Below are 21407 nucleotides of genomic sequence, written 5' to 3'. Positions count from 1 at the left end.
GTCTGGAGAGTGTTCCTTCTCCAGCCACCCCTCCCTGCCCCCGCCGAGCTCTCGTCTTTTCTTCTTCTTCTTCTTGTTATTGTTAACCAAAGTCCATGTAGAGTTTCGCGTTATCATGAGTAACAAAGAATGAACACAAAGCCCAGCATCCGATCCCAGCACCACCACACAGGGAGTAACATGCCATCAGGATTCTCGGAGCCCAAAATTTCTGGGAATTCTGGGATTTCTGGGCAGCTCGGGAATAGATGCGCCCCCACATGCGTGCTTGGTGAATCCTTAGTTACTATTTTCTAAGAAAATCGTTCCACTGATACTAGAACAGAAGTGCCCCAAGGTGTATCTGCCCTGGGAAACCCGGGGTGTTGTTTGTGATGATTTCTCTTGTGCAAGATGACCTGCTCGGATCACCCACCCCCACGTGGCTCGTGTGGGGACTCTGGGTGTGTCCAGGTCCCTCTGGTGTAATTGTGTAACTAAGAGTCACACAGTGAGATCTTTTAAGGGCAAAATTAACTTAAGGCTGTTTTGCTGGGTGTTAAATTATTGCCAATTCCAAAACTCTCGCTTAGACAATTTTTTTTTTGAGGGTAGAGATTTTATTTTAATTAAACAATAATCAAAAGTCATGGACTATGATGCATTTACCTGCTCGTTTTAACTATTGCTATTATGCTATACCCATCTTTGTTTTATTACATTCCACAAATGAACCATTTCATAGAATTTCATTGTCAATCAATGTAATCTCCTTGTGTGTCTCCAGTGACTCTACTAACCCATCATGTACAATTTATAACATGAAAAAGGTAATTTTCTCAGGAATGACAAAGTAAAAGAGAAAACCAGGATGTGGACAGGAAAAGGGATGCGTGGAGAGTTTCACAAGGAATGGGCAGTTGAGGGGACCCAGGCTTGCAGGGCAGCCTGTCGCTCCCTCTGCTACCTGTGGCAGAGATGGCCTCTCCCTCGGGCCCCTCAGACACCTGGAGGACAGAGGCTTATCCGGACAAGCGCCCTGCCTGCCTTCCCAGAAAAATGGCACTTTGTAAAAATTCCAACAGGCCACCTCATTGCTGCCGGGCGGTCACCTGGGCCATGGTGACTTGACAAGGACCCACAGTGCCTTCGCCTCTCGTTCCTTCCCAGGCATCCAAGTTTCCCTGCAAGGGGCATCGGAGGAGCCCCAGAGGTGCCCCTGCCGGCCTGCCACAGTCACCAGGTGCTTCAGGTGCCAGAGAAGGCAGAGCCCTGAGAGCAGGTGGTCGGGGTGCTGGGGGCTGCAGGAGAAGGGTGCTGGGCTAGCCTGGGTGCTCAGTGCCCCTGGGTGACCTGGAGGGACCTCCGATGGCCGTGGAGGGGAGCGAGAGGGAAGACCCTGCGTGCTCCAGCCCTCATACTTCTTGGACCTCCGCGTGGACAGCCCCGGAGCTGCTCGCTGATCCGCCCTCAGGTCACGCCGCCGAATGTCTGAGCGTGAGCCCAGCGCGTCTCAGCGTTTGCCAAGGTTAATGGAAGGAAGTGATAACTCAGCATTTATTTCCTCCTCCTGGATTTCGTAGCTGTAGACATCACCCTACGTCAGATTCCTCTTTCAAAGCTTTGGCTCCTCTGAAGACAGCCGGCCTCCAGGAGAAGGCCAGCCCGCCCGCCGTGGGGTCTGCAGGGGAAACAGATGAGCCCGGCTCTGCGGAGAGCCAGAGACCACGTGTCCATCCTGGAAAGCATCCTCCTGCGTGAACGGTGATAGCATGTTACTTCCGCAGGTGACAGACCTGTTCTCCGGCTCGTTCCCGGAGAGTCTGTGAACCGAGTTCTCCGATTATCAGCTTGTGGTTTACGTTGTTTGAAAGTTACAGCAACTAGAGTTGAATGCTAATTACATAATTTCACTTTTTCTAGCCAGAAAGGAGAGGGAAAGTGAGGAGCGCAGTTGGATGCTGGCGGCAGTGCGGGCTCCGGGGCGCCCTCTGTGCTCGCTGCTGCTCCACCCTCCGCACAGGAAAACACTGGTCCACGGAGGCAGAGCGCTCGCACGTGTGACCATGTGCAGTGGCTGGGACTCTCCACCAGGGATTTTGCAACTTATTGAAGTCATTGTTTCCAGAATAAACCATGTGTCATTCTTTCCCTTAGTAATGAGCATCTGTGTGATGGAGCATTTGTCTATTTTGGGAAATTTTAATTAGACAGAAGCCAAAGGCTGTTGCCTTTGTAGGAGCAGGCCAGCCTCCCCGTTAGTCTGCTGGGCAGAGCCCGTGGTCTTGGGTCCAGGGCATCCGTTCTCCGAAGCAAGACTCCACGGACGTTGGCCATGGCGTGGACAACACTTTCTGCCTCTCAGTCCTTTAATTCTGTGCGGCCTCAGGCAAAGCCAAGCCTCTCTGGGCCCTGGTTTGCCGACCGACCGATCTCTAAAATGACGCGTGAGTTTCGGACAGCCCCCAGTCAGGAAAATCCTCAGCACCGGGGGCAGGGCCACTCCCTCCTGTCACCTGCCCCTCCGAATTGAAAGCACGTGCTCCCGCACTGGGACCCTCACTACTCCCAGTTGCCAACAGGGCAGACCACAGGAATGCCCGTCAGCGGAGGAATGGGCGCGTAGACCGTGGTGGCGCCGCGCGATGGACTGTTACTCCACCAGAAGGACGACGCTCATTCAAGGAGGAACCTTGAAATCATCGCGCTAAGTGGAGGAAGTCAGACACAAAAACCAAATATTGTAAGATTGCATTGAAATGGAAAACCCGGAACAGGCAGAAGTGGACTGGTGGTCGCCCAGGGCCTGCGGTGGGGGAAGGAGTGGGACGGGGAGGGGGATATGACTGCCTAACCGATGTGGGATTTCTGCTCGGGGCCATAGAAGGCTCTGGAACTAGGTAGGGATGGAGTTTGCACAACAGTGAGACTTAATTCCACTGACTTGTGCACTTTAAAACGGTTGAAATGATAAATTATATATTTGGGTATTTTACCACCAAAAAAAAAAAAAAAAAATCCTATGACTCAGCCCGGGGGCCTCTCTGGTAACCGTAGGAGGTATCATAAGCCTTCAACTTTTCTCCACTTTCCACAGATGTTATCCAGTTTATCCACATGATTCAATGCTTATCAGATGATTCTCATTTAGTCTAGTTGTGTCTGAGTAAAAGCATTTCCTTTCGAAATCTATTTCCTAATGTGTTCATTAAAAAGCAAGTTCCCCAGACGACTCGGGTAACGCGCGGCTTCTGCTCCCCGGCGATCCTGGGGGCCTGTCCGTGGCGCCTCTGGAAGCCTCCCGTGGGATTGAGTTCTCGCACTTCGGGGGCCAGGGGCGGGAGTGCCCCACGGTTCTGCATCTCTGCATCTGGTGGGGGTGGTCCAGGAGCCGATCACGCCCAGCAGTGGGCTCCCCAGAGCCAGACCCGTCCAGGCTGGTTCCAGGTGCAGAGATCCCCGAGGGCGGCCGCCGCCACCAGGGGTGATTCCTGGAAAGTGGGGCTCTGGCTCCAGGGCTCTCTCCAGTCCTGCTTTGCTGAGGGCTGGGACTGGAGCCCCGCACTGTGCGTGTGCTTGTGGGTGCTGCCCCCAGAGAGAGGGTGAGGGTGCCACAAAACCATGCAGGGCGGATGGAAGGTTTTCTCTCCTTTGCTCTTTTTCTCTCCTCCTCTCATCGCCTCCCCCTGCCTCCCGAGCCACCTGTGTGCTAGGACCCACCTAGAGGGATGGGCAGGACAGTGCCTCGCCTGTGTGTCCTGGGCCGTGATTTAGCTCGTTCTTTTTAAAGCCCCATGACCTTCCTGGCGTCGAGCAGTCAGCACTGTGGGACCCTCACAGCCACCCAGAGCGTGCGCTGGGCTTGAGGAATCCAGACAGAAGGGCCCAGGAGAACTCAGAACAGACCCCGCAGAAGCTGACCGGGAGGCCCGTGGCTGAGGTTGCTGCTGCTCCCCATTCCCGGTCCTCTGGTCCCGGCAGAGACACCCACTAGGGAGGCGGGAGGGGAGACAGACTCCCGAGAGCTGCCGAGAGGCTCCTGGTGGAGACAGAGGCTGGTCGCCGCCACTCCCCTGGTTGTGGTAAGTTGTGCCGTGGTCTGACCAGAGGCTGGGTCACCCCGCAAGTCAGACACGTCTTGTCTCGGGGCCCATTCGTCATTGCCGCTAGCCTCCCGGCAGCTGCCGAGCCGACACACTTGGGTTTGTGGGTGCTGCTCAGCACACGCGCTTTCCCAGGACACTGTCCCCTCCCTGGCCACTCTGCTTCTCAGTAACCGCGCTGGGGCTCATTCGTGTCCACCGCCGCGTGCCCGGACCCTGCGGCCAGCACACCAGTCACGACAGGGTGAATAGCAGGGGAGCTCCGTCCTTTGACTGTCCAGCTGGCTTCAGAAATGCCATCGAGGCACCATGAAGAAAGCCGGTACCCTTACGTGTACCACGTGCCCCCTCCCACCGACCCCCGTCCATCTCAGAGTCCCCGAAGCTGGCTGGGCACGGGTGTCGCCAGGGTCACCCACTCACCTTCTCCCTTAAAACAGCTGCCGCCAGAACCAATAGGAAGCAGGCTTCCTGGTGGATGTCAGTGGACACCTTGGCTTTGTCCCCTCGAGGTCCCATGGCCCCGTCCGGTGGGGACCGGCTGCAGCGTGTGGCCCCACGGGGTTGGAACGTAGAGGGCCGCCCGGGATGCTGTCCCACGGAATCCGATGAACATTCCGGGAACTGCTGTGTCATTTACGGCTGTCACTTCACAGCCTCCGGATCCTAGAGGCCTTCCAACATAGAGCGCCAAGTCAAAGAAAAAGAAGGATTCCCACCACATTAAAATTGTAAGCTTCTAAATACCAAAAAAAGAGTCTGATAATCAGAATTTTACAGGAACCAGGAAGCATTTACGATGTTTTATAGGGGATCAGTACTGTAACTAGACAGTGAGTCCTTCAAAATTCAAAAGAAAAAAGGCAATTGTACCGCAGGAAATAAGGGAAAATATGGACTTGCAAAAGAAGACATGCATTTGGCCAATAAATATATATACAAAGTGTTGAACTTCAACAACAACCAAGAAGTTGAAAATAAAACAGGACAACATTATGTTTTATTAAATTGGAAAAAAGTATGAAGATGAACCCCGGAATTGAGGAAGGAATCTCTTTCTTAGAGAGTCTGATAGATAAGAAAAGATTTTAAAATAGGAAACACCCTTTGGGGGCTGATATTACTGCGATGTCCTGGGAAATTGCTTGAGTAAATTGTGGTTTATCCAGATGCTGGGACACGATGCAGTCAGCAAAATTTGTATCATAAACAAATATTTAATACCATGAAGGGGAAGGTTACGTGGGGGCAGATCACACGGTCTCAGGTTGAAAATTCCAACTGTGCGCTCACACGCGTGTGTTTCTCTCAGAGAGGTGAGAGGGAAGTCTCCAGGTCAGCGATTTTCACCCTCCTTCATCTCACGGCACACAAACTAATTACTGAATTCTGCGCCACACCAAGAAATACATTTTTTGCTGATCTGATAAAAAAGAAGGTAAACTTTTGACTCATTCACACCGAATTTGTTTGACAGCCTAAGGGGAAAGAGGTCCGGGTCCCTGGCTAAAGAGGCGGGTACTGCCGTCCTAAACATTCCTGCAGCACACTGGCTGAAAATCGCTGCCCTAGACCAAAAGGTCAAGGAGAGATCTTCCTTTCCTTCGTATTGGTCTTATTGCTTTTCTTTCTTTTCCAAATTTTCTGCAAATGCCTGGTATGGCTTTTGAAATTTGAGAAAACAAACCAGTGCTTTTTAAAGAAAGAGTGGGAGTCACATCCCAGCCATCCCTTCCTCTGCACTGTGGCTCCCTCTGCCCCCAAACCTCCCCAACCCAGTCCCTCCCAGTGGATCAGCGAGTGCTTTTGCCTCTCCCACCCCACCCCCACCTCAGAGAGATGCCTTCCCGGGACCTTTCTCCGGTGTGAGGCCTTTGGTTCCGACTGAAGTCATACAGGAACGAGCCTTACAGAATACAGCGTGTGTCTCCTGCAGCCCACACTGAAGGCCCTGCTTCAGTTACAGGACTCATCTTCCTTCCATGCGCTCACCCCCGCCCCACTCCATCCCCGCGTCCTCGTTTGTCTCATTTCCTTGTTCTTCTCCATGTATCCGGGGTTACATATTCTTCAGTGTGAACCATTTCCCATTGGTGAAAGTGCATGCAGTGAACTCACTAACTCTTCCTCTACTTCTCCTCCCAGGGCAGGAGGGCAGGGGGGCAGGAGGGGGGGGCAGGGGGGACAGGGGGCAGGAAGACCCCCCCGCCCAGCCTTGGGAGGGGTTCATACTCACCAGTCACTGGAAACAAATGAAAATCCCTGCTTCCTGGCTCTGGCCTCCCGGGATGAACGGAGGGTTCAGGACTGAAGGTGGAGATGCCCCCGCCCACCCCGCGGTCAGGTCTCCAGAACCTGGCCCCTCCCCTCCTATAACGTCTGAATCACGCCTGCACCTCCCGGGACCCACCTCCCTGTGTCCCCAGGCAGAACCCAGGCTCCCGTCTCGCTTCTTCTCAGGTTCTCGGGCATGTGATTTGCACTGGGCCTGCCTTCTTTCACACCCTGGCTGCACTTGCTGTGCTCTTCTGGCACGCTCTGGGACCACGCTGGCCGGATGACCAGTCCTTTTCAGAGAGAGGACTGAGGTGTTTGTCAGGCTCCATCAGGGCGGGGAAGCGGCCGGGGTTTCCGGGAGGGAAGGCCTGGGCCCGCACCTTCCCCGGCACCGAGCTGAGCGTTCATCCTCCGTCCTGGCCACAGCTGCCTTTTGCTGCAGAGACAGCAACCATGAGGTGAAGGCCGGGTTAGTCCCCGAGTGGGCCTCCTGCATGATTCAGCCCGGGGAGCACAGTGACTCAGAGCCACGGCTTTTGTCTTCTGGCTGCAAACAAACAGAGCAGGGAGGCTTTCATGGGACGCCAGGACTCCTGGAGGAGGCAGCTCCCAGCTCCTGAGGGCCAGCCTGGGCTCAGGCGGTCGGGACCAGCTGGATCAAGACCAGGTGGGACCAGGGCAGAGAGGCTGGTGCCCGCTGGGCAGAGCAGGGCCGAGAGGTTGGGGTTGGGGGGCAGGCCTTGGCCGCTCTGCAGAGATATTGGGCCAGGGTCCACCCTGCTCTGGGGTCCACCTGCCCTGGATGCACCTGCCCTGGGCCCACCTGCTTGGCCTTCATGGGTACATGCGGAGCACTGTCCCACATCCTGAAAGCCAATCCCATAAGCAGTGTCCCTTCTCTGAGCTCCTGCTCTCTAAAGAAGGGGGTCCTTGGCGGTTCCCCTCTTCAAGACCCTCCTCAAGGCCAATAGTGCGAGGGGATCCATGGAAGGGGACGGGCTCTGACAGGCTGCAGGGAAGCCGAGGTGAGAGCAGGGTCAGGTAGCTAGGTGGGCGGCCTCCCGCTCCTGGCCTGGCTGCGAAGTGGTGTGAGGACCTCCTCCCTCCCCTCCACATGGCAAAGAGCAGGGAAGGAGTGGCAGAGCTGCCCTGCCCGGGAGAGCACGGGGAACAAAGACCAGTGAAGATGCCGCGTGCTGACAGCCAACCCTTCCCTAATCCCAGCACTTGGCAAAGAGAGTTATTTTTATCCCGAAAAGGACCCCAGGAGGGCTCGTCGTCCCATTTCCCAGATGGGGAACCTGAGGGCCGAGGTAGCTCAGCTAAGGGGTCCAGCGAACAATGGCAGAGCCAGGAATTGAACCCAGGCTGTCTGTGCCCAAAGCAGATTGTCCAAAACTAAAACTGCCCTCTGTGACCGCAGGGGCCCAGCTCCTGCTGCAGGACCTGTCCCTGCCCTGGAGATCTCTGCCTCAGGGCGTTAGTGATCCCCACACCCACAGGGCATCTCCATGGGGAGGGAGCGAGAGGCGGGCCTGGGGCCTGGCTAGGCACCTGGGCATGTCCTACGCCCCTGCCCACGCCCACTACTTGCAGGGGGCCCAGCTGGTGCACCACTTCACCCCACACACCTGGGCGTTTCTGTGTGTCAGGATTCAGCAAGGCAGGCCAGACACAGGAGCCCCGGGCCCTGAAACGGCCGGGGCACCTCCTGACCACCCACACACCACAGATCATGCCTTTGGATTTAGAGGGCCCAGGGGAGGAGACGAGCCTCGGGTTGTGCAGCATTTAGAGTCTGCTGGCTTGGAGTTGATCTTCCTGCTGCGGTATGAGGAATGCATTCCTCCTCACCCACAGGCCCCTCACTCCCTTGAAACGTGCGCTGAAAGTACTAAGCAGACTTAATGCTCTCGATCCATAAGGAGCACCCCCCACCCACACGCCAGTGAGTGAGCAAATGCGAACCCCGAGAACGGAACATTTCCCATCACCACACAGTGCCCGGCGGGGGCAGAGGCCCTTCCTCCGGGCCTGTCTCTCGGGCCCTGCTCACAGCCAGGCACATGTGCAGGGTCGCAGCAGGACCCTGTTTCCCTAACGACAGACAGAACTGACGCTGTGTCTGTGGTACAAACACACGCCTTCTCTTGTGACAGGAAGTGCCTGTGTTTTATAATTCCCTGGCTGCCCTCCGGGGGACACTCCTGGCAACTTGGGGATCCTGGGTTTGGTGAGAGCAGAGTCAGCCTCATCTTATAGGGCCTTTTCCATCCTAGAAGCCAGTGGTAGTTTGCAGAAAGGGAGCTATGATGTTATCTCCTCACCACAACATGAGGAACTGCATTAGAAAGGTTGAGAATCACTGCTCTATAGTAACCTGAATGATCTTGTTAAAACAAGACTCTCAGAAGAACACACCTGAATTGCTCTCTGCCAGAGGTGGGGTGTGTGTGTGTATGAGGGGGGGGAAGAGAGAGAGAGAGAGAGAGAGAACGAGAGAGAGAGAGAGAGAACGAGAGAACGAGAGAACGGCCATAGTACCCCCTAGCAGGGGGCAGAGACACATCCGAATCGGGCGGGGGTGTGTGTTTTGGGGAGTGAAATGCTGTGCACTGTGTGATGTTATCTCCTCTGCCACACACACACACACACACAGACACACACACACACACATACACACACACACATACACACACAAACATACACACACACGCACACACACAAACACACACACACACACACACACACACACACACACACACAAGCACGCACGCACACACACACACAAACACACACACACACACTCCTCAAACACCCGTTTCTCACCAGGCTGTATGTGGTGGCCTTGGGAGTGGGGGCAGCACCTGGGAGCACGGCCAACCTGAGCGAGCCCTGGATCCTCAGTCATCGTTCCTCCATCACGCCATCACTCGGCTGGCCCTTGGGAGACAAAAGATGCCATTTCCGGGGCGGGCAGCAGAGCAGCCTGGTTGTGGCTGTCTGTGAGATTGGTGATTCTGCAGGCCTGGGGCTACCACGCTGGCTCCTCGGGCTTGGCAGTGGAGGCATGTGCTGAGTGATGGTCACAGTATGGACAGGGCATATTCTGAGGGCTCAGCAAGTATTGGGGGACCCCCTGCGTGCCAGGCACAGTGCATGAACTTACAGTCATTAAGTCCCCAAGACAGTCTAGCGACAGGGTAGGGTTATTCACGGCCTTTTCTAGAGGCAGGTATGGGTCTCAGAGGCTCGTCATGCATCAGGCCCAGTCCAGGTGTCGACGGGTGCCTGGGCTGGGATCCACCTATGCCCTCCGACTCCGTGGTGGTGCCTCCGCCGCTGCCCAGCCTCCAGGATCCTGGGATCTGAAGAGAGGACGGTGCCCGCCCTGTGGTCCCCGGGGATCCTGAGGTTCGCAGGGTCCTGTTGGTTTGGAGATGCAGGGGATCAGGAAGGACCACACTCGATGGCCCGTCGGGGCTGCAGCTGCATGCTCTGCCCCTCAGGCCCACCTTCCAGGTGATGGAGGGGGTGAGGTGTGGTGAGGCCGTGATGGATGGTGGTCCTGGTGGTGCGGGGACATGGGGGATGCACATGCTGACAATGTAGGTTGTTTCCTGCAGGAGGGGGCCAGGAAGACATGGGTGTGTGCAAAGCTCACTCAAAAAGTGAGCAGCGTGGCCTTGTTTACACAGATCGGGGAAGCATTTCAAGGGAGGCGAGGACGGCTCTTAAAGAGGGATTTCACGAGAAGCCCTGGCGCAGGCCACCGCCGCGTGCTGTGGAGATGGCTTCCTGCTCGGAAAGAACGGTCTGTCCGGGCTCTTGCACAGGCACCAACAAATGGGGCCACAGCGCCCTGCGGATGCCTGTGCATCCCAGAACACGGGGAACAGAGCAGAAAGGCAACCTACTGACTGGGAGGAACTATTTGAAAATCATGTGGCTGAGATGGGGTTCATACCCAGGAGATAGAAGGAACGTCTGCACTTAGCAAAACCCCAAATAACCTGATTCACAACTGGGCAAAGGACTGGAACAGACATTTCTCCAGAGAGGGTCCACAGGTGGCCAACACGTGCGTGAAAAGGTGCTCAGCATCACTGATCATCAGAGAAACGCAAACCGAACGGCAGTGAGCGGGCACTGCACACCTGTTAGGATGGCCGCTGCCACAAGACAGAACACGGGTGTGAGGAGGGTGCAGAGAAACGAGCCCTGTGCGCTGCAGGCGGGAATCCGCGTGGCGCAGTCCCGGGGGGTGGGGGTGGGGGGGTGGCGGGGGAACAGTATGGCGATTCCTCCAAAACTTAACAGTAGAATTACCATGCGCTCTAGCAATCCCACTTCTGGGTATAAACCAAAAAGAACTGACCTCAGAGTCTTTGGAGAGATACTTGTGCACCATGTTCATAGCGGCATCATTGACATCAGCCCAGAGGTAGAAGCCACCTGGCTGGCCATTGCGGGTCGAATGGATCCATTGTGGTCCATTCACACAATGGAGTCGTATTCCGCCTTGAAAAGGGCGGAAATTCTGACACAGGCTACAGTATGGATGCCCCTGAGGACATCACGCTGAGTGAAATAAGCCAGGCACAAAAGGACAAATACTGTAGGATTCCACTGACAGGCGGTGCCTAAGGAAGTCAGATCCATAGAGACAGGCTGGGTCAGGGAGAAGGGGGAGTGGTGCAGATGTTTGGATTTGCAAAATGAAAAGAGTTTTGGAGATTGATGCACAACAAGGTGAATATTAACCCTATAGAACTGCACCCTTAGCAATGGTGAGGATGGTGCATTTTGAGCTGTGCGTTTCTTGCCATTTAAAACACGTTAGGGGTGTTCGGAAACCTCCGGAACCAGAGGTCTGTACTAACTGGAAGAGGACAACGTGGGCAGCGGGTCCCCACCACGGGTCCTGCCTGCCCCAAGCCAGTGGTGTCGCCTCCTCCTGAAGGTCCCTCCCTGGGGTCCTGGGTCAGTGCTGACAGTTCAGGGCGAACTTTTGGGCCCTCAAACTTGGAGGCTGGCCCAGGCACCGGCCATTCTGGTGCTCATTTGACCCTAAGCCCAAGGGGGTGGGAGTTCTCTCTGCCCAGATGGGATGCGTATACAGCCCTGAGGATGCCGGGTTCCCAGCACCTGCTGACTGGATGTGATGCTCACACTTTTCAGAGAGAAGGCTGAGGCTAAGCGCTGGCGCCCATGCGCATTTTTTGTGTTTGTCTGTATTTAGATTTCATGACTTTTTGGCCAATCCTATGGAGGGAAGGAGGATGCTCTCCTTTTTCTAAGAATTGGGTTAAATGCCTATTAACCGGATACAGATATGTGTCTTCAAGGTCATTCAAACAGAAGGCTTCAGGACTGTGAATTTTGTCTTCGGAGCTGAGTTACGAAGCAGCACGTGCCCGGGGGAGGGTGTCCTCGCAGGGAGGCAGGCACACAGGAGAGGTCCAGGCCCTTTTGGCACCCAGGCAGCCGGCTGGGCAGATGGCCAGTGCTTCCCCTGCTGCAGACGGACATTGTGGAGGTCCTGGGTGTACGGCCCGGAGCCCACACTCCGTGGGGTTCGAGTCGCTGGTGTTGTGCATGCGCTGGAAGCCTGGGCTTGTCCTCCTAGTCGGCTGCCCGGTCCCCAAGCCCTTGCTGGGAATGAGGATGCCGTGTGCATGGGCTCAAAACTGCTGGAAACCCAAACGCGCCGATCCACACTTCTTCACGGGAAAGGAACGATTCACTTGTGTTCTACATCGAGTTGAGGTGAGGTCCATGTCTTGGAGACGTTAGGGACTGGTCCGGGAGACTCCGGGCCGAGGCAGGATGGGGATGGGTGGGTCATCTTCCCAAATTCGGAGGTAACCAGGGGATTAGCCGCTACCATTTCTCCAGGAAAACGCAGCAACTTGGGGGAACATGACTGCCCAGACTCTTTCATTAAAATCTCTGTGTTACTAAGTCCAGAAAATGGAAACCTGATTTGCTTGAAAGTCTGGACTCTCCTGCTGTTTACCTTAATTGCACACGCAGGAGTCCTCTTCAGTCTCATGTTCCTGGGGCTCACACGGTCCAATGTAGTCACTCGATATTCCTCTTTCGCAAAGGAATGGGGGAAATGTAAGGGTGCAGGCCCAGGGGCATCTACAGGGAAGGCTGAGCTTCCGCGATGGGGTGTGGTGGTTAGACCATAGCCCACGGGCTTCTTCCCTGCTCCGTGCCAGGCCCCACGAACCCCCGCCCCAGTCCACTTCCAACAGCCAGGGCATTTGTCTAAGGACCAAACGGTGGCCCTTCGGTCCTCTCCTGAAGAACCCACAGAGGCTCCTCTCCCGATGAGGCTGAGGTGAGCACCCTTTAAATGCCCTCAGGTGGGCGGGTTGCTTGCCCTGGGCTCCCCCTAGCACCAGGTTCAAGTGAGCCTGCAGGAGTGGGAGTCTGTGTCTCTCTCTCACCCCGACACTGGACCCCTCTCTGTGGAGCACCTGTCCTCACCCCGGGAAAAACAGTCTGGAATATAAGAAGGAATTGGAATGAAGGAAGGATGGCAGAGTGGACCCACCTCGAGGGGATTTGTTTCCTCTCACTACCAGAAGACTCAGGAAGCAATGCAGAGAATGTGAACTACATCTGTGGCTTCCCCCCTCTTAAATGCTTTCAGACCTTGGTCCAGCCCTGGTCCGGATGGGACATCTGGAGGCCGTCACTGTCTCGGGCTGCAGGGGACCGAGCTCTGTCTCTGCTCTGGGTGGGACACGGTGGACACTGGGCCCCTGGTAGAGCCCTGAGGACAGAGGAGAGGGAAGGACCAGCTGCAGGTCTCAGCAGATAGGAAGGCCACTTCCAAGACTCCCTGACAGTGCCACCCACTGTAATAGACCCCTTTCTGTGCCTCCAGCGGCCTCCTCCGCGGGGAACATTTATTTACCCCAAGAGCAAAGAAGAGAAAGTTAAGCCTCTGATACAGCCAAGCGTTCTAATAGAGGGAGCATCCCGTTGCTGTCTTTTCCGCGTGGTTGGTGCTTGTCTGTCAGGAAACCGCAGAACCGCGCAGCACCTGGAAGCAGGGGGTGGTGGGCTTGCAGCGAGCTGGACGTTCACAAACACACAGACGCCAAGAAAATGCCATGAACTTTGGCCCCCTGGCCCAGGTCACTGGAAGGCCGTCAATCAGGTCAGACTAATTCCCCCGGTGTTGGTGTTAGTCACTCGGTCCAGTTTCTGGGGGGTCACAGATTTCTCCCCTGCCCCCAAGTACCAAAATAAATAAATAAATAGGTGGAAAGGTTAGCTCCAGAGCCTTGGCAGAGACCCCTGGAATCGCGCAGCTCTGTCCTGAGTGAGTGTTTACTTCAGGAGATTCTGATGCAATAGAGAAAAATAAATGAGACCAGGGAACCCGTTTCTGGTGGGGCTTCCCCATCTGGCAGGGCTGCAGGAGGGCACCAGGGTGCAGGGGTGGAGTCTGAGGCCCCCAGGCAGGCCAGGGTCAACTCCTCGCCCACTTACTGCCTATGGGCACAGGGCCAGCAGCCTGCCTCTGCCCTGCCCGGGGTGGGTACGAGAGGGTCGCCAGTGCCACCCCGGAGGTGCAGCAGCAGCTGAGCCCTCGCCGCATGGAAATTAGGTCGGGCACCCAGGCAGCCTCTGCAGGGGCACAGGGGGCTCCCGGTGGCTCATAGCTTGCCTTATGTAAGAGTTTTGAAATCGGGCAGAGCAAAGCCTAGGAAAAAATGACTGCAGTGTTTTAGGAACTGCCTCCTGGAGCGACCTGAGGCCCCAAGGCTGTCCTGTCTGGTGATGCCCTCTTCTTTCGAGGGCCATCCGGGCAAGTAATTCGGCCCCCTGGGTGTCACCCCCCCCCCAGGGGACTGAGGAAAAGCCCCTTCCCTTTGGGGACAGTCCCAACACAATGAAACCAGGTCAGAGAAAAGAAAACCTCTCAGAGTACTTGTCATAGTTATGATCCCAAAGCCTGTTGACGTTAAAAAAAAAAAAAACAGTCCCATATCCTAGGAACTTAGATCAAATTCTAAGTAAAGTATAAAAAGAATAAATAAATTCAGCCATGTTTCAGAAGCATAGGCACACGCAAGGAGGTTTTATTATGGACGACAAGAGGAGTTTAGCATCCAGGTACCTGGGCCAGGGTTTTGACACGCGTTAAAATTATTCATAATCTTCTCCTGAATTATGCAACTTAGTTCATCCACCATCAAAACAGAAAATAAACATAAGCATCTCGGCAGATGCTGAAAATACCTGGCCACGCCCCTTTATCAGAGCTCACCTGACACCTGTGGGCAGGCCCAGTTGCCTTTCAGAATCACACTTACACTTAAATGCCCCCCAAAGTTCTAGTCTAGGGTTAAATGGCAACGAGACTGCAAACGGATTGCAGAGCATCATGGGAACAAGGAGTGGGGCCTCGGAGCTGGCTCAGCCATGGGACCCCGTGGTCCCCACTGTCCCTCAGGCGCCCTCCGGGGTCCTGGGCTGCAGGGACATGGCGCCCCCTGTCTGGGATGCTGGCAGTGCAGGTGGCAGCTTGATCTGTTTTCCAGGTGAAGTCTCAGTCCCAGGTGATGTGGAGTTTGTTCCTTCAGGAGGGAACCCAGACGAACCGTGCCTCTGGGGCAATAGTGACTGCACAGGTTTAACATGCCCGCGGCCTGGGGCCCCTGAGGCGGAGGCAGGTTTAGTGGCGAGAAAGGGCGCTGGGCCACCCGTGTGGGTCTGTGCTCTCAGCTGGAAACCCCGTTACGCTCTCCTTACAGCACCGACCACCATTAGGAGCTGACTTTCCTTTTTTTTTTTTTTTTTTTAAAATATTTTACTGATTTTCTACAGAGAGGAAGGGAGAGGGATAGAGAGTTAGAAACATCGATGAGAGAGAAGAAACATCAATCAGCTGCCTCCTGCACACGCCCTACTGGGGATGTGCCCGCAACCAAGGTACATGCCCTTGACCGGAATCGAACCTGGGACCTTTCAGTCCGCAGGCTGACGCTCTATCCACTGAGCCAAACCGGTTAGGGCTTCCTTTTCAATGTTTCATTTACATGCTCACGTTGGAGGCTGCGTAAGAATCCGCCTACTACACACGCCAAGTGAAGGCACGTCGTCCCGTAGAAGAGCTGAGACACCCAGGGAATGAGAGTGAGGCCGTGATTAGAGCAGAATTCTCACCGTGTAACAGCGAGTGGCAGTGTGTGGCAGAGGCTGGAGGGTCGCCGTCCTGGGTGGGCACATTCCTTCCCAGCTCCCTCCCGCTGCGCCTGTGTGCTCCCATCCGGCTGGGCCTGCCCTTGTCGTCCCTGAACCCCAGCACCTTGGAGAGTGTGTGGTTCATGTCCTCGGGTTGAGACCAGCAGTCAGGGCTCTATGGGACTGGGGGTGGGGGGACACAGAGCATCAGAAAGGGTTGCTGGTTGACCAGGTGACCGTCTCTGCAGATGCCCAGGACTGTCCAGGTTTGTTCCTGTCCTCCGAGCCTCATTATTCACAGTGCCCCTTCTGTCTCAAAAGCGTCTTGCTTTAGATGCTGCTTCATGTGGTCTCCTATCCAGCATAAGCAGGCGCACGTGTGCCCACACATGCATATGCATACATGTGCACGCGTGCTCACACACACACACACACACACACACACACACACACGGCCATTCTCCACAGGGGAGGGGTGCATTAGAAGCACCCCTGGAGTTTTTCTCTCTCTGCCCTGCCATCCTCCCCATCCACATGCCCAGCTAGGGAGGCCTGTGCTGAAAATCACTCCCTGTGACTCTCATAGGCTGCCCCAGCCAGGGGCTTGGCAGGACCCACTGGCCGTCCTGGGCCAAGCGCCAGCCCCTGGCTGTGGACATGCCATAGCCCTGTGGCCTTGGCCCCCGTCGGCAGTGCCTGTGGGAGGCACACTGGACTCAGAGAGGGGCTGAGGGTCAGGTAGGGCTGCCTAGGGCAGGTGACACTCGACCAAGCACTGGAGGTGAGAGAACGTTCCCCACGGAGGGAGGAGCAGTGATGACCTTGAATGTGGCTCTTGGTGGTGGAGGGCCTGCTAGTGGCCACAGAGGTCTCCCCGTTGGAGACAGACCGGTGACTCAAGGCCCCGGGGTAGGGCGTGCAGTCCCCCAGGAGGGCCTGTGCCCTGTGGGCAAGAAGCCTCTGACTTTGATCAGAGCCCTGGGGCCACCAGCATGTTAGGGCGTGGGGAGAAAGGGTTCATCACTGTTGTTATTAATAAAATTATTATTAATCAGATGAGCAGTGGGCACTGCTGTCACCTCTTTCCAGTGAGCCCTGGCTGAGTGTTTATGTCTTCTAATAGGGGGTTCGTGGAGAGCAGAGTGAGTCCTCCCCCGCACCCCTCGCTCATTCATTCATTCATTCATTCATTCATGCCCTCAGCCGGCCAGGCACAGCGACCTGGTCCCCAGCAGCAAAGAGAATTCCTGGCGGGCTTCTGCAGGGCTGCTCTCTGTCCCTGAGCTGGGCGGCTCCCTCTCCTGGAAGTGAGCGCTCCCCATCTCAGCTGAGTACCCTCAGCAGCGAGGTCTGAGCACGGCCCCTGTCTGCTCCCTGTGCAAGCGGCAGAGGAGTTCTGCGTCTGTGAGGTGTATGCAAGGGAATGCTTGCTGCGGAGCCTCACAGCTCTCAGGTGGGAGCTCCGGGCACACAGGGAGGGGGAGGGGGGAACACCCACCATCCACATAAACTCACACACACAGTCTTGCTTAGGGGCACACAGCAAGTCAGGATGTAAGCCCAGGCCCCAGCTCCGAGTCTCGGTTCACACACCAAGCCTCAATGCTTCCCTTTCCCTTGCAGCAGCCGCCCAGGTCCCCCAAGCCCACAGGCACTGTCTTGAGGAACTCAGCAGCTCAGTGCCCCCGAGAGTGGGAGCCCGGGCCTTGCTCCGGCCGGCGCCTCCGTGGCCTCCTCCCCGGGCGGTAACCGGGATGGCAGCTGGATTGCACATCAGCTCTCCACGTCCGTGCCGTGGCCTGAGCAGAAACGCAGGCGCCGTGTCCTCCCCGTGCCAGTGTGCCCGCCTCGCATGTGTGAATTTAATTTGGGCTAACACTGACTCATGTTATTACAATTTCAGAGCCGCTCGGTCCAGCCTCCGATTGGTCTTCTGAGACGGAAGCCACCGGCACTTCAGCTCAGCTTCCTCCTTGCTCAGGCCTCTGGCCACGGAGTTAATGATCTGTGAAAACACTTAAGTTCATGAGGAAAACTCCTTGAAAGGAGCAAATTAGTTTGTCACTCACACATCCATCTTGTCCCGTGGTGAGGGAGCTGGCTGAGCGCGCGTGCTCGAGTCCTGTGCGGGATAACTCAATTCCAGGGCTCCGCTGAGACCAAAGCTTCTTTCTGCAAAGCAGAGGATACTTTCTGAGGATACTTCAGACACCCGAGATCGTCCCGGCTGCTCAGAGCCAGGGCAGCAGCGACGGCAGCTCAGGGACAGGTAGACTCGGTGCAGGTGTGCGCCCAGATGGGCAGAGCTCTGCCGAGAGCCAGGCTCCCAGGTGCCGAATGCCTGTGCCCTGCTGGGTGTGAAGGCAGCTCCTGACATCTTTGCCTCACGTTTGACCGGCCACGTGCACTGGGGTGGTCCGGCCAGTGTGGCCCCGGCAGCAGAGCCCGAGACCGTGTGAGCAGAATGTCCATCAGTCAGAGCGGCCCCGAGTGCACACGGTCGTCCCATCCTGAGGCCTTGAACCCTGAGGGTGTTCAGACAAGGCTGGGTTCAGCGTGGCCCCAGAGGGACCCGACAGGAGGACTTCTGCCGGGATGGACGTGACCATGTGCCCCCAGCCTCCGTTTTCCCGCTGGTTCTCCTGGAGACCCGAGCCAGGCTTGTGCGTGTCTGGGCCTCCCTCTTAGGCTCTGTCCTCCCTCCTGTGGTCCGGAGGGGCCTCGGAGGAAGCACAGCGGCTGTGGGGGTCCTGGTCTGTTACGAGGACGGGCCTGGAGACTGTTTCCTCCACGGTCACCCCTGTGCAGCTCGGGGCCGGGAGCACCGTGGGGCCGGCACAGCCCCGCCTCGACGGAGACGGGGCCTTCGCCACGTTACTCATTTTAAAATTCTTTGCTGATTTGAAATCCACTCGAGCTCGTTTCTGCAGCTGCTGCTCTCTGAGGAGCTGGGCTGGCTCACGACATGAAGCAGGAGGAATAAGGAGAGAAACACAGAGCGAGGGAGCAGGGACAGGACGCCGCAGCTGAGGGAGCAGAGGTGCCAGCCCGCCCTCTGCCCCTCACCGGCCTTCACTGCTGGGAGGAGGAGGAGGCGTGGGACTTTGAAGACGGAGCAGGGACAGCGTCCAGCACTGGAGCGGAAGAGTTTTCTGGAAGCCTGGCCAGGGAGGAGCCGAGCGCACAGAGGGTGGGATGAGCTGTGTCCCAGCTCCAGGCGACAGAGAGGCCGGGGTGATGAGGAGACTCTGCCTCGTGGGAAGGGAGGCGGCTTTCAGGAATGAAAAGCTACGAGGTTCTGGGCGCTGGTTTCCCAGCTCAGGACCGCGGCCTTTCCCTGCTTGGGATTTGCAAACGTCTTCAGGAACTGAGGGCCCATAAGAGGCCAGGAGCAGAGAGAAGTCTGGTTTCAGTCCGTCGCAGGGAGGGAGGCATTAACCGCGGGCGGCCCTCCCTGGGGTTGGTCTGAATCCCTTCCAGCCTCCTGTTCCCTTCAGAACTCTTTCCGTTAAAGCAGGCCCCTTCCCACGAAGGACTGTGAGGACGCACGGTGCCGAGCATGTCCTGCGGAAACGGGTCTCACACCTTTAACCGGTTCTTGAAGGAGATTTGTCAGATGCCAGCTGCACCCCCAGACGGAAGGTGTGGGCGAGCGCTCAGATCTTGAGATTCTAAAAAATTATGAGACCCCCCTCCCCAGGACCATGGAGACCCCTGAGCCATGTCCCCCACTTCTACCTGGGAGAGTCCAGTTTGAGGATGAGCCGTGACCAAGATCACTCAGCCAGCAGGTGGCAAAGGGGCTTAACCTGGCCTGAAGGCACCTGCCTAGGCCAAGAGCCTCACACCTGAGGGCGAGTTCTCAAAGTGGAGTCCTGAAGGTGCTCCCCTCCTCCGCCTGGCCACGCCACAGGTGTCTAGATGGAACCCCCAGGCAAGGGTGAGATCAGTGAACAGGCTCGCACACGCCACCAGACAGGGCTGGGGGCGGTGGAGGGTGCACAGCACCCTGGTCCCTGCCTGGGTGCTGAGACGTCAGACAAGGCTGAGGCCGATTGGAGCATGACCTGTATTAGAGCTGGAGGCTGAGATAGAGGTGCCCCGGTCAAGCAGACTCACCCCAGTGCTGGACCAAGCAGGCCTCCCCCCAGGCTCGCGTGGTGGGGAGCCTGCTCCCTGCAGTCGCTCCTGCTCCTCAGGGAAGATGCCAGGGCTGAGTCCAGCACACTGCTCTCTCCCAAGTTCACCATGGGGCCGGGCCGGCTCCCCTGGGTGGCGTGATCCAGGCCAGGGCCTTCAGCAGCTGTGCTTCCTCCGTGGAGGAAGACGTCCCTGTGTCGGGCCTTCCTGCAGAATGCACATGGAGACGGGCCACCTGAGAAGCTCAGCACATCCGGGGTCCGTCCTGGCCCATCAGAACCTTCCTCAGCCTCCCGAGCCTCTCAGCTTTCCCCTTCCGAGCAGCGGACAGCAGAGAAGCTGTGTCCCCGTGTGGTGCCCCCGTCTCCCTGGTCTGCAGCTCGGCCTGCCAGGAGGGCTGTCGGAGGGCACGCTGCTGGACGGTAAGGTCCCTCCCCCAGGCCGTGGGCCCTCGGCCCCACCCCCACCCTCCCAGTGCCCTGTCCAGGTCTGCTCTGTGTAGCTCAGGCAGAGACGGGGAGACTGAAAAGCTGGCCTCCTCGGGTATATTGTGCACGTTTGTCCAAGGGAAGAACACAGCCGAGTAACGAATTTCCTGACCCTGCCTCTCTGGCATTCTTAGTGTCTGTGGCGTCAGCCCACAGCCCGGCAGGTGTCTAGCCTGGGCACTGCCCCTCCTAGGTCTTGTGGGCTGGTGCCGGTGGAGCAGGCGAGATCTGTGTGGTGGTATTGAGGGCGATGGTAACAGTTCACCATGGAGATCGCCTAGTGTCCTGCAAACCACAGTGTAAATGCCCTGCACAGCCCGGGGGTGGAGGGCGTGCCACTGGGACGCTGCAGGGTCACTTCCAAAAGGGAGCCCCGGTGCTCCCCACACCTGGGAAGTATGTCTGTGGCCTCAGCTTACCAGTGACTTCCCCTCTAAGACACAAATGTGAGTGGACCTTATTCCAAAGACCAGCAAGACAGCGCCCCCGTTTACCGCCCGCCAGGACCTCCTCAGGGGTCGGAGTCCCTGCTGCTCGTGAAGGGACTTTAACCCCTGCGCCCCTGTAACTATTCAAGGCCACGGCTTTACTTAGAGTTAATTATGTCTTGAGCTCAACAACTAAAATGCCTGGAACTCAAGCTACACTATATGGGGAGCAAGTGCTTTCTTTCCGCATCCATTGTTTCACTACAACATCTTCATTCATGGTTCTCCAGTCCCTACTACAAGGTCTGGAGGAGAATTCAGTTTCGTCTCAGAAGATGCCACAGGGTGGCTGGTGCTTTAAAGATAAGTGCCGTGTAGGTGGTAATCCGTCATCCAGCCCCGGGTTCCGCTGGCTCGTAACTGGGAGTGCGAGCCCGCGGACGGTTCTCTGAGCCCGGGTGTTGTGTGGGGTAGCTCCAGGCCGCCTTCTTGGTGTGAAACACCTTCAGTCCACGGGTGACTGCGTGACGCAGGTCAGAGGGCAGGCAGGAGGGGTGCGGCATTGGAGGGTCACGCGTGGTCAGCAAGAGGCCTGCTCTCAGCCCACATTCCCAGCAGCAAGAGAAGCTTCTGTGGGAGGGAGGTTTCAGGCGATCCTCCCACGGCCGTGTGTCCCAAACGGTGCCGCTACAAGCCAGGGGGGACTCTGCCAGCCCGAGTCCTGAGTGACCGTGTGGAGCGGAAACGAGCAAGAAGAGTGAGCAGACAAAAGGTGACCCTTC

General features: G+C 56.7%; 1 protein-coding gene across 3 annotated transcripts in view; it reads left to right on the top strand.

Annotated features, from left to right (window-relative positions):
- Positions 1 to 21407, top strand: part of TWIST2 (twist family bHLH transcription factor 2) — a 40759-nt gene that overhangs the window by 7147 nt on the left and 12205 nt on the right. Inside the window, exons 2-3 of one of the 3 annotated variants that reach the window (XR_008557506.1) lie at positions 1563 to 1743; positions 1907 to 2216. The exons of 1 other annotated variant lie outside the window; for it this stretch is intronic. The gene's annotated coding sequence lies outside the window, so the exon portion shown is untranslated. Of the gene's footprint in view, positions 1 to 1562; positions 2217 to 21407 lie in introns of those variants that run through there. One more of the 3 variants, XM_054723436.1, reaches the window with a different exon arrangement.

The sequence above is a fragment of the Eptesicus fuscus genome, chromosome 11, assembly GCF_027574615.1.
Source record: "Eptesicus fuscus isolate TK198812 chromosome 11, DD_ASM_mEF_20220401, whole genome shotgun sequence".
Taxonomy (NCBI): Eukaryota; Metazoa; Chordata; class Mammalia; order Chiroptera; family Vespertilionidae; genus Eptesicus; species Eptesicus fuscus.
The sequence above is the reverse complement of the archived record's forward strand: the minus strand, read 5'-3'. Positions and strand labels throughout refer to the sequence as shown.